This window comes from Oryctolagus cuniculus, chromosome 5 (genome assembly GCF_051225735.1).
Source record: "Oryctolagus cuniculus isolate XC-2025 breed Fujian yellow rabbit chromosome 5, ASM5122573v1, whole genome shotgun sequence".
NCBI lineage: Eukaryota > Metazoa > Chordata > Mammalia > Lagomorpha > Leporidae > Oryctolagus > Oryctolagus cuniculus.
Window position 1 is genome coordinate 125050016 of NC_142871.1, and position 14646 is coordinate 125064661.

At 37.8% G+C, this 14646-nt stretch overlaps 1 protein-coding gene across 3 annotated transcripts in view; it reads left to right on the plus strand.

Annotated features, from left to right (window-relative positions):
* Window positions 1-14646, plus strand: part of SUPT3H (SPT3 homolog, SAGA and STAGA complex component) — a 496390-nt gene that overhangs the window by 277685 nt on the left and 204059 nt on the right. The window lies entirely within an intron of this gene.

The window sequence follows — 14646 nt, forward strand, 5'->3', positions numbered from 1 at the left end:
TGCTTTTCCTCCGTTAATCACCCAGACGATTGCCACAGGGGTCTCTCTGCTTTACCCTTTTTTTTTTTGACTTTGGAGCCTCCTAAGAGTTGATTATACCTATCTGATAGGCATCTATTTTTTTAGGTTTTGGATTGTGGATTTTGTTCAGACCTTCCACCCATCAGATCTGTTTTAATTTCTTTTTTTTTTTTTTTTTTTTTTTTTTTTTGGACAGGCAGAGTGGACAGTGAGAGAGAAACAGAGAGAAAGGTCTTCCTTTTGCCGTTGGTTCACCCTCTAACGGCCGCCACGGCCGGCGCACTGTGGAGGGCGCACCGCGCAGATCTGATGGAAGGAGCCAGGTACTTATCCTGGTCTCCCATGGGGTGCAGGGCCCAAGCACTTGGGCCATCCTCCACTGCACTCCCTGGCCATAGCAGAGAGCTGGCCTGGAAGAGGGGCAACCAGGACAGAATCTGGCGCCCCGACCGGGTCTAGAACCCCGTGTGACGGCGCCACTAGGCGGAGGATTAGCCTGTTGAGCCGTGGTGCCGTCCCGATCTGTTTTAATTTCTATCATCCAGGAATTCTTCACTGTTTTGGTGCAGTAATGCCTATCTTAGTTTTCCTGGGTTACTTTTGATTTATTCTCTTTTTTCTCTAAACTATACATTTGTTTAAATTTCATAAAATATTAGACAAGAAAAGTTGAGATGTGAGCTCTTTGTCATTTTAATCTTATCTTTCTTTACCTTATGGAGTTTTTCTACTGATAATGTGATTAGATTGATAAATGTCTTTAGCATTTGCCATACCCTGGTCCTGCAAAAATAAAGGTTTTTACTTATTTATTCTATGGGGGTTTAATGAGCATCTATCATAACAAAATCTTATGATACATATTATAGAGAATGGCTTCTGCTTCAAGAGAGACTCCATAGTGGATAAGATATATCCAAGAATGAACACACTACTAGGTAACGTAATGTTTGTGTTAGGAGATGTCACAATGATTTACAAAGGAAGAAATTTGCTTTTTCTGTAAGAATTAGGGGAAAGCTTCCTAGAGGAAATGATTTTTGTATCTTGGAACTGGTGTTATCTGACCAGGTAGAGATGAAGGAGGGTTCTGAAAGTGGAAGGTACAGGTAGAACAATACCAGTACAGTAAGTAGTTCATTTTGAAGGCAATATTGCATCCATGAAAAGGAACAAAGGAAGATAAAAGTTAAAAAAAGTTATGAAAGTTACCAGGCCACAGTCAGTACAGGTTGAGAGCCAGCTAGTTTTCATTCTGGTTTTCAGCTGGTGTTTTTGGATGATAACCACATATCAGTTCACGGAAATATCTGGAGCACCCTACTAGGACACTAGGCATATAGATCCCAGGGCAGTAGATTGGATTTTATTCTGAACTGATCATGATCAAAATTATTAGGTTACTCATCAGGCTGCAACTTAATCATTTTGACCAAAGAAAAAAAAGCAACTAATGATTAAAGCATCAAGTTAATTTTCAAAGGCATTTGGCCATATATGGTGATTACAACCTTAGTTGTTTTACTTTAAAAGTACAAAAGCATGTTGGCACTGAAGAGTCTGGCTTTGCTGAGAAGAGCCTGTTTGTACCATGGAATACATCAGAATCTCTGCTCAGGTTTTTTCTCCTTTTCTTACAGCATATTCTTTATGGTATCAGACACAGTAACAGGAAGAACATCTCCATCTGGTAGCCATTACCTGTAGGATGTATAGCTTGTATGTGTCTTCTGGAAGTTCACTTTTAATGTTAAACAAAGGAAGCTGATCAAAACCAGCTGTCAAGCCTTTGTCTGGTTCATATTTTATACAGTCAGCATTAGGTTACCATTCACATGACTGCATGTCTCAAGTTTTAAAAAACAAGGTAAATCTTTTCCTTTTATTAAAATTAGTATAATCCTGATTTTATATTTAACAGTGCTTTACTTGTTTCCCTGTTTAGAAGGGAAATTTTATGCAGTTGACATCACTATGTATGTATTTTTATACACTTTGGAGAAATAATGGTCATTTATTGACTATATATGCCACCATTAATATATTTTGGTTGCAGTCAAATAAAAACAATAGGTAGGTTAAAATATAATTGTCTAATTTAAAATTATGAGGTTAGTAAATATAGAAACTTGCCAACTAAACATGTAACAGGCCATTAAATATATTATGTGAACTAATTATATAGATATTTAAATTACTCTAGTAATATTCCCTTTGACACATGGTATTATTATCCTTGGTACACACAAACATAGTAATTTTAAATCATTATTATTTATGATAAAAAGTGACTCAGAAAATTTTAAATCAAGAATACTTTTTTGTATTCCCTTAATTGAATTTAGAAGAACCGTGGAACTTGGAAAGATCGGAAATTCATCCTGGGCAATGTTTTGCATACTGTTAGTACATGTGTGTGTTAAATAATAATAGTTTCTTCTGCCTGGTACTTGGCAGTTGTTATATAAATAGCAATTTTGAAATCACAAAGAAGCACATGAATTTCTAACAACACACACTTGTGAAAGATCTGTAACAACAGTTTTGAGGATTTGCTATCATGAGGTGGAATTTAATGAGGAGAAAATGCGTCAGATAATGTAATGACTCAGGCATAACAATCTAGGTAGCAGAGAGTAAGCATTTCTGTCACAGAGAAATATTTTGAAATTCAGCGGTTGTTTTGCAAGTGATTAACATTGTTTTGTTGGGAATGTTCTAGTCTGGAGAAACCTAAGTATTGCTCACAAATACCATGTGAGCCAAGGACAGTTCTGATTGTTCAACTATATCATAATGTCAAGGCTGACTGTGTCTGGTGTTAGTACTTTCCTAAGGCTTTGGTTCACTGTCAAGCTTTAGGAAAGTTTTCTAAAATTTACACACACGTGAGAAGTAATATAACAAACAAATAATTTTTGAAGTGTTATAATTGCAGTTTTCATTTCTGCAAATTGTGATATTTCTGTTTTAAAAGGTATGGGATATCTTAATGAAAGGTTCTGAACTGTGTTATCATCTGAGAATTGACAAGCAATTCTTTTGGAAGGAGATTTAGAGTGCTTTACTTTAATCATAGCATTTGTATTGCAACATTTAAGTCAATTTAAGACAGTCATTAAGACAAAAAATCTGTTACTGTATTTATTTGAGAAACAGAGACCTCCCATCTGCTGGTTCTTTCCCCAAATGCCTGAAGCTTCCAGGGCTGGGCCATGCCAAAGGTGGGAGCCAGGAACTCAATCCAGGTTTCCATCATGGGTGGCAGGGAGCAAGTTCTTGATCCATCACTGGCTACCTGCAAGCATGGGCATTAGCAGGAGTCTAACATAAGGAGCAGAGCCAGGCATTCTGATATGGGTTCAGGGTGTCTTCAACTGCAAGGCCAAATGCCCTCCCCAACATGTTTATTTTTAACACAGAAAAAATAATTTACAGCATGTAGTATATACTGGCACCTAGTATATGTTTATTAAATTACCTTTTTGCAAAGATGACTTAATTATATTTAACTTTTAAAAAACTCTGTGTATAGTATTTGAAAATAAACATATTTGTTTATATAAAATGAACACTAAAGTACAGTTTCAGTTCCTCTTTTCAGAATTTTTTTATAGCCACCACTCCAAACAAGGAATATTTCCATTTCTGGGCCGGCGCTGTGGCTCACTTGGTTAATTGTCTGCCTGTGGCGCCGACATACCATGTGGGCGCTGGGTTCTAGTTCTGGTTGCTCCTTCCAGTCCAGCTCTCTGCTGTGGCCCTGGAAGACAGTAGAGGATGGCCCAGGTGCTTGGGCGCCTGCACCCATGTCGGAGACCAGGAAGAAGCACCTGGCTCCTGGCTTCAAATTGGCGTAGCTCTGGCCGTGGCAGCCATTTGGGGGGTGAACCAACAGAAGGAAGACCTTTCTCTCTGTATCTCTCTCTCACTGTCTCACTCTATCTGTCAAATAAACAAAAAATTTCCATTTTGTCGCTCCCCCTCTTCGTGGAGGAACGACACAGGACCCTGCGCTGTTCTTTCGTCTGCTCGGCCCTCCCCGGGTTTGCTGCTGGTTCTTCCCGGGTTGGCTACTATCCCTTCCACCTCCGTGGAAGGGCAGTTCCCCCTGGCCACATTCCCCACTTCTGCAGGGGAGCGGCACTCCGCCGGCCGGCTCTCTCGGGGGCTGCACAGGTGTTCCCCTTAGATGTTCCCCTTAGATGTTCCCCTTAGATGTTCCTGGTGCATGCCGTCTCTCTCCTCCTTTATAGTCCTCCTCTGCCAATCCCAACTCGGCTGCCCACACGCCGAGTACGCTGCTCTCCTCCAATCAGGAGCAAGTCCTACAGTTTATTGGTTGAACTGGAGGCAGCTGTGTAGAAGCTGTTTTCTTCTCTCCCAGCGCCATATTGTGGGAGAGCAGGTGCATAGAATAAGTCTTAATTCCAGTAACAGTCTAGTCCGAGCTGCTCCCCACACATTTCTTCTTTCTAGTCATGAACTTCTCACTGCTCTCAGATGATTTCTATCACTGTAATTCGACTTGTTCATGGATTTTGTATAAATGGAGTTATATAAAATGTACTCTTTTGTCTCTAGTTTTCTTGTTTGTTTTTTTTTTTTGTATTTTATACATTCTAATGGATGTGTAGTATTCGTCTACTGTAGCTTTAATTTCTCTTTCTATTGCCGTAATAATGAGTGCTTATAATTTGCTTATCGCCTTTCCTATATCTCACTTTGTACAGTGTCCACTTTTTGTGCTCTTCATTGAGTTATTAGTATTTTCCATTTTTTTCCAATGAATCTTTGTGTACCCTAAAATCTTGAAAAGTTTCTCTTAGGTTTCTTTATGATTTTGATTGTGGTATCTTTATGATTATAGATTTCATATTTTAGTGATCCACATTGAATTAGTTTATATGTATATAATGAGATAAATATTGGAGCTTACTTTTTTTTGCATCCAGTTCCAGCAACATTTTTGGACATGGATAAAGGACGATGTTTCTCAAATTACTTGTAGAGTTCCTTATCATTTCTATTCTCTTAGCTCCTTTAAATTTAATTTCTTTTCTCTTTAAGGTGCTTTTTAGAGGCTTTCAGTAACTATTGAGCTTTAACCCCTAATGAAACTACTGAAGTATGTCTTTCATAGCAACAAGTTGATGTCACCAAGCATTCCATTTCACAGAAATATTTGTAGACCATATATTTCTGACTGTATGGAGTGACCTGTGGGCAAATTAGTATCCACCTTCTATCCATAACCCTCTGTAGTCTCACTTTATCTATCACTGTTTCCTGCCCTTCTCATATTCAGCATAAAGATGTGAACCCAGTACTTCATAAAACAAGGTATAAGATGTTAGCTGTTTTCTGCAGCTATGTATGGTACCAATGACTCTTCTATATAATATTTTCTAAGGGTCTGTGACCATTTTGGTACCCATTTTGATGATTCTCATCAATGGATTCATTTGTAGTCTTTTCATATCAAATGACTTATTTCACCTTAGATCAATATATAAAGATCCCATTTATTAGTTTGAACTTTGGATTGTTGAGTGGTTTTATGGTATATTCAAAACTTTCCATGATAAATATTTATCACTTTTATAAAAAAGAAAGAGAGTGAGTTACTGAGAGTGGCCTTGAGAGGGATATGTTCTCCACACTTTTAGCAATGCCTGATTAACTAACAAAGCATGTTTGGATACCAGAGTATGTTGGCTAATGAATTCTCAATTTAATCTGAAGAAGATGAAGCAAATTGAACTTCTAGTATGTTTTCAGTTGACATGTCTAACTTATTGTTTGAGCTGTATAGATGCATATGTTTAAAAAATAACTGCTCATAGGTTATCCACACATCTTCAGCATGGATTACCCACACGGCTTCAGTGTACATAATAAAGACTGTCCATCAGAGTATCAGCCCAAACATTGTCTATGGGTGTAGTAACATTAAGGGAGAAAACAGACATTAAGGGAGAAAATAATTTCTTTGGAATTTCTATTTGGCAAATGAACAGAGTATATCATAAAATTCTACAAGTGATAAGGAAACAAATGATATTATTGTTTCATAGCTTTAAAATGTACTCTTTTTTTTTAGTTGATAATTTTCTGATGGTCAGATGTGTACTCACTGAGCTGTTATTGCTTGAGTCTTGCTGATATGAAAAGGTGAAGGCCAGTACCCAAGTTCAGAGAAGAATCAGTGCCTAAGATTGAAACCCAGAAGCTGGTTGTAGAACAGCCTTGATGACTCAGGAATTTAGATACCAGTGACTATGCATCAAAAAGAGATTCAGAAGATTCAGAATCTAAATATGAAAACATGTTATGAATACTTTTGCCAATTCATTTTGCTGTTATTTTTATGTGCCAATGAAATAATTCCCAGGTCTGATCTGTAATGATAATCTATGCTTTAAGTTTTTTTTTTAACCTAGAAACCTTTTATTTAAGGTATACGAACTTCATGCATTTCATACATACAAATTTAAAAACATAGTAATTCTTCCCACCCTACCCTTCCTCCAGTCCACACACCTACCCTTCCCCCTCCCTCTCCTATTCCCATTCTTTTGTTATACAAAGATTTACTTTCAATTAACTTTATACTGATTTTTTCAACTATATTTATACTAGTAAGATTAACCCTATATTAGGTAAAGAGTTCAACAAATAGTATTGGGGGGGAAAAAAGCCTGTTCCTCAACAGTCTAGACAAGGGCTGTTCAAAAACATCACATCTCAAAGTGTCAATGTCACTTCTATAGATCACCTTTTAGATACTCTGTTAGCACAGATCAGGGAGAACATAAGGTATTTGTCTTTTTAGGACTTGTTTATTTCACTAAGTATAATGGTTTCCAATTGCATCCATTTTGTTGCAAACAACATGATTTCATTTTTTTTAACCTCTGTATAGTATCCCGTGGTTGTCATATACCATAATTTCTTTATCCAGTTTTCTGTTGATGGACCTCTGGGTTGATTCCATATCTTAGCTATTTTGAATTGTGCTACAATAAACATAGGAGTACAGATTTCATTTCCTTTGGGTAAATTCCCAGGAGAGGGATGGCTGGGTCATATGGTAGGTCTATATTCAGATTTTTGAGGTATTTACATACTGTCTTCCACAGTGCCTGCACCAGTTTTCATTCCCATCAACAGTAGATTAGGATACCTCCCCTACCCCGCCACATCCACACCACTATGCTTTAAGTTTAGCAGCACTTAAAGTACTTTTAAAAGAAGAACAAAGTTAAAATTCTAAGTCATTGCTTCTCAGATGTTCTGAAGCAAGAGTCTGTATTTCTGTTTTTACCTTGATCTCTTTTATAAGATAAAATTAAAAATATCACAGTTATGTCAAAATATAAAAGTTCCTAACCAGGGCATTTTCTGCTCTCATCTTGCTGTAGACCGCTAATAGTTTTATGTCTGGCACTGTCAGGGCCCCCATTTGAGTGGCACCGAGAAGAAAGCATTGTATCCATTTACTAGAGTACCTTTTGTTCATCTTGGTAAGTCAATGGTAATTTCACACTTGATGATGTTAGAGATTTGATGAGATATTTGGTGTACATTGCCTAATTTCTCTAAAAGCAGAGTTTTCTGTTGTCAGACTGCCTAGTTAACTGTGGAGCAAATCCCTTATCCTTTCCAAGCTTTGGTCTCCTCATTGTAAAGTGAGGACAGTACTATTCCAGCCTCATAGCACTGTTGTGATGATTAAAGAGGAAAATTCATGAAAATTACTTCATATAATACAGTTGGAATAGCATATATATAAAACACATTGTCATTCCCACTTAGACATTTTCTCCTAGAAACCCAGTGACAGGGCAGTGTAGTGAAGTAGTTAGCATGCCAGGGCCAGTTGGGGACAGTCATAGTAGATTACCACTCCATATTAGAGCTGACTCTTAAACACCAGTGAACTCAAATCTCATTTAGGAAATGCCAATGACCTGTGCATTTCTTTTGGTAGGTCTGTGTGGGCATCAGAAATCTTTAAAGGAGATGGGTTGAAATAGGTCTTGGGTAAAAAATTGATAGGGATCAGGATTGGCACTGTGATGCAGTGGGCTAAGCCACAGCCTGCAGTGCTCGCATCCCGTGTTGATGCTGGTTTGAGTCACGGCTCTTCTGCTTCCCATCCAGCTCCCCAACAGTGTGCCTGGGAAAGTAGTGGAAGATGGTGCTTGGGTCCCTGTACCCACGTGGGAGACTGAATGAAGCTCCTGGCCAGTCGTGGTCATCTCAGTAGTGAACCAGTGGATGGAAGATTGATCTCTTTCTTTCTGCTTCTTCCTCTCTCTGTAACTCTGCCTTTCAAATAAATAGGTAATTTATTTTTGAAAACAAAAATGCATTAAAAAATCAAGATATGCCTCTCCTTGGAGAGGGATCTGATAAAGGCTAAGCTAACTCTTTAGAACTCACTTTGGGGAAACTAGTGTTCAAGGTGGGACTCGTACCCCCCCCCCCACAACTGGTATGCAACCAATAACCAAGACAAATCACTAGTCATGGAATGTGTACGTGGAAGGGTTGTTAGAAAGTTGTGTCTTGGCTGACTTGAGAACATGTAAAGCCTTACCTGTCCCAGTTGGCTATTGACCTAAGACAACTAAATTCTCTTTCACCCTTCTCTAGCTACAGATTCCTTCCTTTGGCTCCAAGCATAGTAAGGCCTCAGTTTACAGGTTAATTATCTTTAATGGATACAGCGGGCCAATGCACAAATGGGAGTAATGGAAAGTTTACAAGATTTGTATAGGTGGGTTCATCACCTGTGACTTTTTCAACTTTAACAAAAGGAAGATTCTTACCAGAAGTTTAAAAGTATAGATTTAGGGACACTGTTTGACTTAGCAATTAGGGTGCTTATCCCACATTTGGAGTGCTTGGGTTTGATGCTCAGTCAAGATTCCTGATTCCAGCTTCCTGCTAATGCACATCCTGAGAGGCAGTAATGATGCCTCAGGTAGTTGGGTTCTTGCAATCCACATGAGATTGAGTTCCTGGATCCCAGCTTCAGCCCCTCAGCTACTGAAGGCATCTGGGGAGCAAACCAGCAGATGGGGCACTTGCTTCTTGCTGTTGTGCTCTCTCTTCAAGTAAATAAAAAATAATAATAAGATACACACACACACACATGTACACCACACAGAAAGAGAAGAGAGAGAGATTCGATTTTAATCATGTTGGCCTGAGGAATCCTTGTTTCATTCTGCTGTGGGACAAATAAAAATTTGAGTTCCCAGATGTCTGTTATCCATGTTTTCGTCATTTATATCTCTCTACAAACTTGAGTCTCTTCCCAAACAGAAACCTGCCTGAAAGGAAGATATGTTTCTACTGCTGTGTTCTTTTTCCTTCACCTATATACACACATAAAAAATATGTATTTACTTATTAGAAAGTCAGATTTACAGAGAGAGGGACAGATAGACAGAGATGGCTCTCTCCGTATGGCTGCAGCAATTAGCCCTGGGTCAGGCTGAAGCCAGGAGTTTCATATGGACCTCCCACATGGGTGTCAGGGGCCCAAACACCTGGGCCATCTTTCATTGTGTTTCCCAGGCCATTAGCAAGGAGCTGGTTTGGAAGTGGAGCAGTAAGAACATAAACTGGGGCCCATATGTGATGCTGGCATTGCAGGGAGAGCTTTTACCTGTATACCACAACACCAGTCCCTTCATTTTATATTTTCCAAAATGGTAAGCAGAGACAAAATGCTGAGAAGCAGCTTTTTAAATTGTAAGTTATTACTCTTTATCATTTATTTTTTAATTTAACAGTAAAGTGAACATACTGATTATCTTAGGAATAAATGACAGGAGAAGACTTAAAAATAAGGAATTTGTTTTGTGCTTCAGATTTTTATTGCTTATACGTCTCCTTTTTTGCCCTTGATGTCATTGGTGATTTTGAATTCATTGATATGAGCTGTTTGATGGTGGTGACACTTGCTTCCATGTCATCACTCGAAATTTTGTAAAGTGAAATTGCTTCCATTTTGAGATTAAAGGATTTCATTTTCCCAGCTGTTGCCCATACATGTGACCCCCTCAACAGAAACATATACCTCTGAACACTGAGTAAGATTAGATTGGATCCTACAGTTTCCAGACTCACTTTGGGTGGTCTGAAATGATCAGAAATATCCTTTATGATCTAAAAGCTGTATATAATTCTCATAAATTCCAACACATTGTAATTCCAATCTGGATAGCAAATGTTCTTTGGATACCGTGGATTTATTAGATAATGATGGTTATTTCCCCTTAAATTTCCAGATTATGTGAAGTAAATGATGATATGTTATATTATTAGATTGAGAGATGATGAAAATAAATATTTTCTTCTAGGCTTTGAGTAGCTTTCAAGAAGGCTGTGTTAGAAGTCCTCTTCCTCTCTGGAAGTGGCCATGATGTAATTACACACAGCACTGATCTGATGGCTCTGTCAAATATGGCCATGTTGCTGCACACTTTTGCCTGCGAGAGCAGAGCCATTTCTCTTCCAGCTGTTGCAGATGTGGGTACCAGTGGAATGTGATTCATGTGTTTTTCCTTCATGGCAGAGAAGGAGATAGGTCAGTATTAACGTGGAAATTCTTTTCATACAACAAAGCTAATTTAGTGGCTTTTTTTTTTTTTTTTACATAACAGCTCTCCACAAGATACAATTTTGTCAGGTTAAATGGTGGACTTTTTGGTGGTTTCCTCCAACTCTACTGGTATATTTGAGGTTCTTTTGGTGTAATGCAGAGACAGATAATCTTTAAAACTTCTCACAGCCCCTTTCTAGGAAGGTGACTCTGAGTGTCCTGCTTCCTCCTCCAGCTTACATGTACTTAGAGGGAACATACTTACACTTTCCCCCTCCAGACACTTTCTAATCCAAGCCAGATATGCTGGGCCAATTTATAGGAATCTATAAATCTAAGTAGTATTAGGACCGCAGATCTATCCTATTTTCTTACTCTCTTCCTATAACTATAAAGTTAGTCCCTGTGGTGATATCTGAATTTCAGTATTAGTTCCTCCTGTCTCCTGACCTGCTAACGTGTACCATTAAACCTAGACACCGCTTTTATCATGTTGTTCCCCCTTGCTCAGATGTCTTTTTGGTGAGAGGATCCATAACCCCATTTATCCCCCAGCTTCTAACTTAGTGTCTCATACTCAAGTATTCTGTATGCTGGTTTACTCACCCCTCAGCTGTATGCTAGGCACTGTAAATGTACACTAGACTTATACATGAAAACTATACATTTATTGTTAATAACCAGGCTCTACTTTGATGCTCTGTTTAATGTATACTGACTGCAGTATTTGTTAGTATCTCAAACTAATGAAGAGTTTGAAGAATTATAATTTTATACTGTTCACCATTCTATGGGTTTATGTATTAAAATAGGATTTATTATCTTTTGGATTCATACTTTTTATTATTTTAATCTTTTGTGGTATTATTTGTGTTACTTTGTGGTTTTTTTGTTTTGTTTTGTTTTGTTTTTTATTTGTGTTACTTTGTAAAATATATGTTTTACCTCTCCCCAAAAGTGCTTTGAGTTTATCATGGGCTAGGTTGAAAAAAGCACCTCCAAGAGGCATCCCGCAAATGCTTTGATGAGTGTATATTCGTATAAAAATTTGTTCATTTTGTATTTAGAGGGGAATTGATTTTGGAGACTGCCCAAACTATTTAAGAAAATTTGGATATCAATAGTATTTGAATTTTAATAGTATGTAAATGTCCATACAACACATTATCAACTAGCTGAACCCCTTTCAATTTGAATTTGGTTCCTTCTCTAAAACTTACCTCATGGATTAAAAAGCTGTTTGATTTTATACAGTCGAATTTGGAATTTACAGTTCAGAACAAAGGTTGCTTTTATCGATGATGTCATGCTAGAATCCTTTTAGACATGACCATCATATAAAATATCAGTCTTAGGTTGACTTATATATTCAATTATAATGGGTTTTTTAGAACTACTCTACAGTAGTCACCCCTTATCTGTAGGGGATACGTTTCAAGGCTCCCAGTGGATGCCTAAAAGTGCAGATAGTACCAAATCCTGTATACACCATGTTGTTTCCTATGTGATGACAGTGCCAGAGGTTCATATATGAGGGTACTTCAAAAGGTTCATCATAAATGTACACAAGTGCTGCATACTGCAACAGTCAATCTGATAACTGAGATGGATACTAGGTGACAATGGATGGGTAGGATATACAGTGTGAAGACTCTGGACAAAGGGATGAATCATATTCTGCCAGGGTGGAATGGAACAGTGCAAAGTTTCATCATGCTACTAAGAATGGTGCACAATTAAAAATTTATAAAATAGTTCTGGAATCTTCCATTTAATATTTTTGTAACATGGTTGACTGAGGGTAACAAACTGGAAAACAAAAAAAAATGAATAAGGAGGGAACAACTATATGCATAGCACTGCAAAACCTTAAAATAGTAGAAATAATGACTATATTATAATAAATTCTATTTTTAAAAGTAGAAACACTTTCTAGGTTTTGAATAAAGTTTATTCCAATGCCGTATACAAAAAACTGATTCCATACTATGTAGAAAGCTCTATGTAGGAAGGCTGAAGGAAAGATAAGCAAAGATGAGCTCCTCCCCTCCTGAAGCTTCCCACCTCTCACCTGTGACATGTCTGTGAGCCATAAAAAAGGAGACAAAATGCTCATTCAGTCAAGGGAGAGATCAGAACTACTTAAAGATCAAAAACACCCTTATAATGCACTTGGAATGTTTGAGTAAGTCTTGAAGGATAAATAAGATTTCAAGTGGAAAGATGGATGAGTGGAAAGGGCAGGAATTCAAAGCCAAAAGGAACAGATGAGTGTGAACATGTACATTGGGGCAACCACAGACTAGTAAATAGTGAATACTGAGTTTGTCTAGACTGAGAGTGATTAGTCGGAGAGGTCATGAAAATTGAAAGGTAGCTGAAGATACACTATACAGTAATATTTCTCAGTGATAGTTACACCATCCTTTTACTAGGAAGGGTTTAGATCCTTAAAAGAAGAGAAAAATAGATGTACTATATATATGTGTGTGTGTGTGTGTGTGTGTGTCTATGTGTACCATAAAGACACTTCTGTTACAGCCTCTCTAGGGAATACACTCCCCAAATTGAAAATCACATAATAGTACTTGATGCCAAAAATGGTACTAAGTATTTTTGCATTTATTCTAACCCTTACAACAAGCTTATGCATAGCGTACTTCCTACAGTCTTTTTTTTTTTAATTTTAAGATTTATTTATTATTAGAAAGACAGAGTTACAGAGAGAGGGGGATGGAGAGACAGAGAGATCGATCTTCCTTCTGCTGTTTAACTTCCCAGTTGACTGCAAGGGCTGGAGTTGGGTCAGTCTGAAGCCAGGAGCCAGGAACCAGGAGCCTCGAGCCTCCTCCAGGTCTCACCTATGGGTGCAGGGGCCCAAGTACTTGGGCCATCCTCCACTGTTTTCCCAGGCACATTAGCAGAGAGCTGGATCTGAAAAGGACCAGCCAGAACTTGAACCAGTGCCCATATGGGATGCTGGCTCCGCAGGCAGCAGCTTTACCTACTATGCTAAGCACCATCCATCTCCCTAGAGTCTTAAAGCATTCAAGATGTACTTGCTGAATAAGTAAAGGAGTTTAAAAAGTGAATGCAAATTGTAGTTATTACTTTTCCAGTTTTCCAGATGAAGACACCTAATATGCAAAAACTTTGAGTGTAAGAAGGCAGTTGCCAAACTAAAAATGTGCATCAACTCTAGGAAGGGAGGGCTGATGTGATATGAGGGGGGTTGTTTTGGGGATTCTGCTTGTCTCACCTTTGTTAATCTGTTTCACCTGGGTATCAGGTTTTATTATCATACTTTTTCCAATAACATGGTTTAAATCCATTTCCTATCAAAATAATCCACTAATTCACATGGAAGTTGAAAAATAAGCACCACATATTTTTCTCACAGTCATTTCTGTTTTAGAAAAGATACTTTGAAGTTAAATAATTTTCTAATTAACATTGTATATGTGAAAATAAAATTAAATGAATATTTTTCAGACAACATTCAAGTGAAACATTTTCAGATCATAGCCCTCACAATAATATGCTAATTCTTTCTGGAATTGCCTTTATTATAAGTTTACTTAAAATTTTTTTTAACCTAGATTTTCCTTATTCTTTGTTTTCGATTCTGCTGATTAAAGCCATTATCCCCTGCCCACTACCCACCCCAGACCCTGGTCAGGCTTTCCTAGTAGTATGTCAGCCGGCATGAGTGAGAGTCTTTCACAAATCTAGTTTGTAAGTTGTAACTGTCTCTGTTTGTAGAAACTTTGTATTCTAGACCTCACAAAATATTTGGTTATCAGATGTCCAAACATGTTTTTTCCCCAACAAAGACACACATGACTTGAAAAAGCTGGGTTATACTGGGCAGCTAAATAAATACTGTCATCCCTCACAGCCTTCCCCAAGATAAAAATTTAAAGCTTAGTTCAGTGGTCACTTCATCACGGTCCACTTTGGAATATTGGTTTTTGTTTTATCAGAATAATTTTTATGTTCTGACT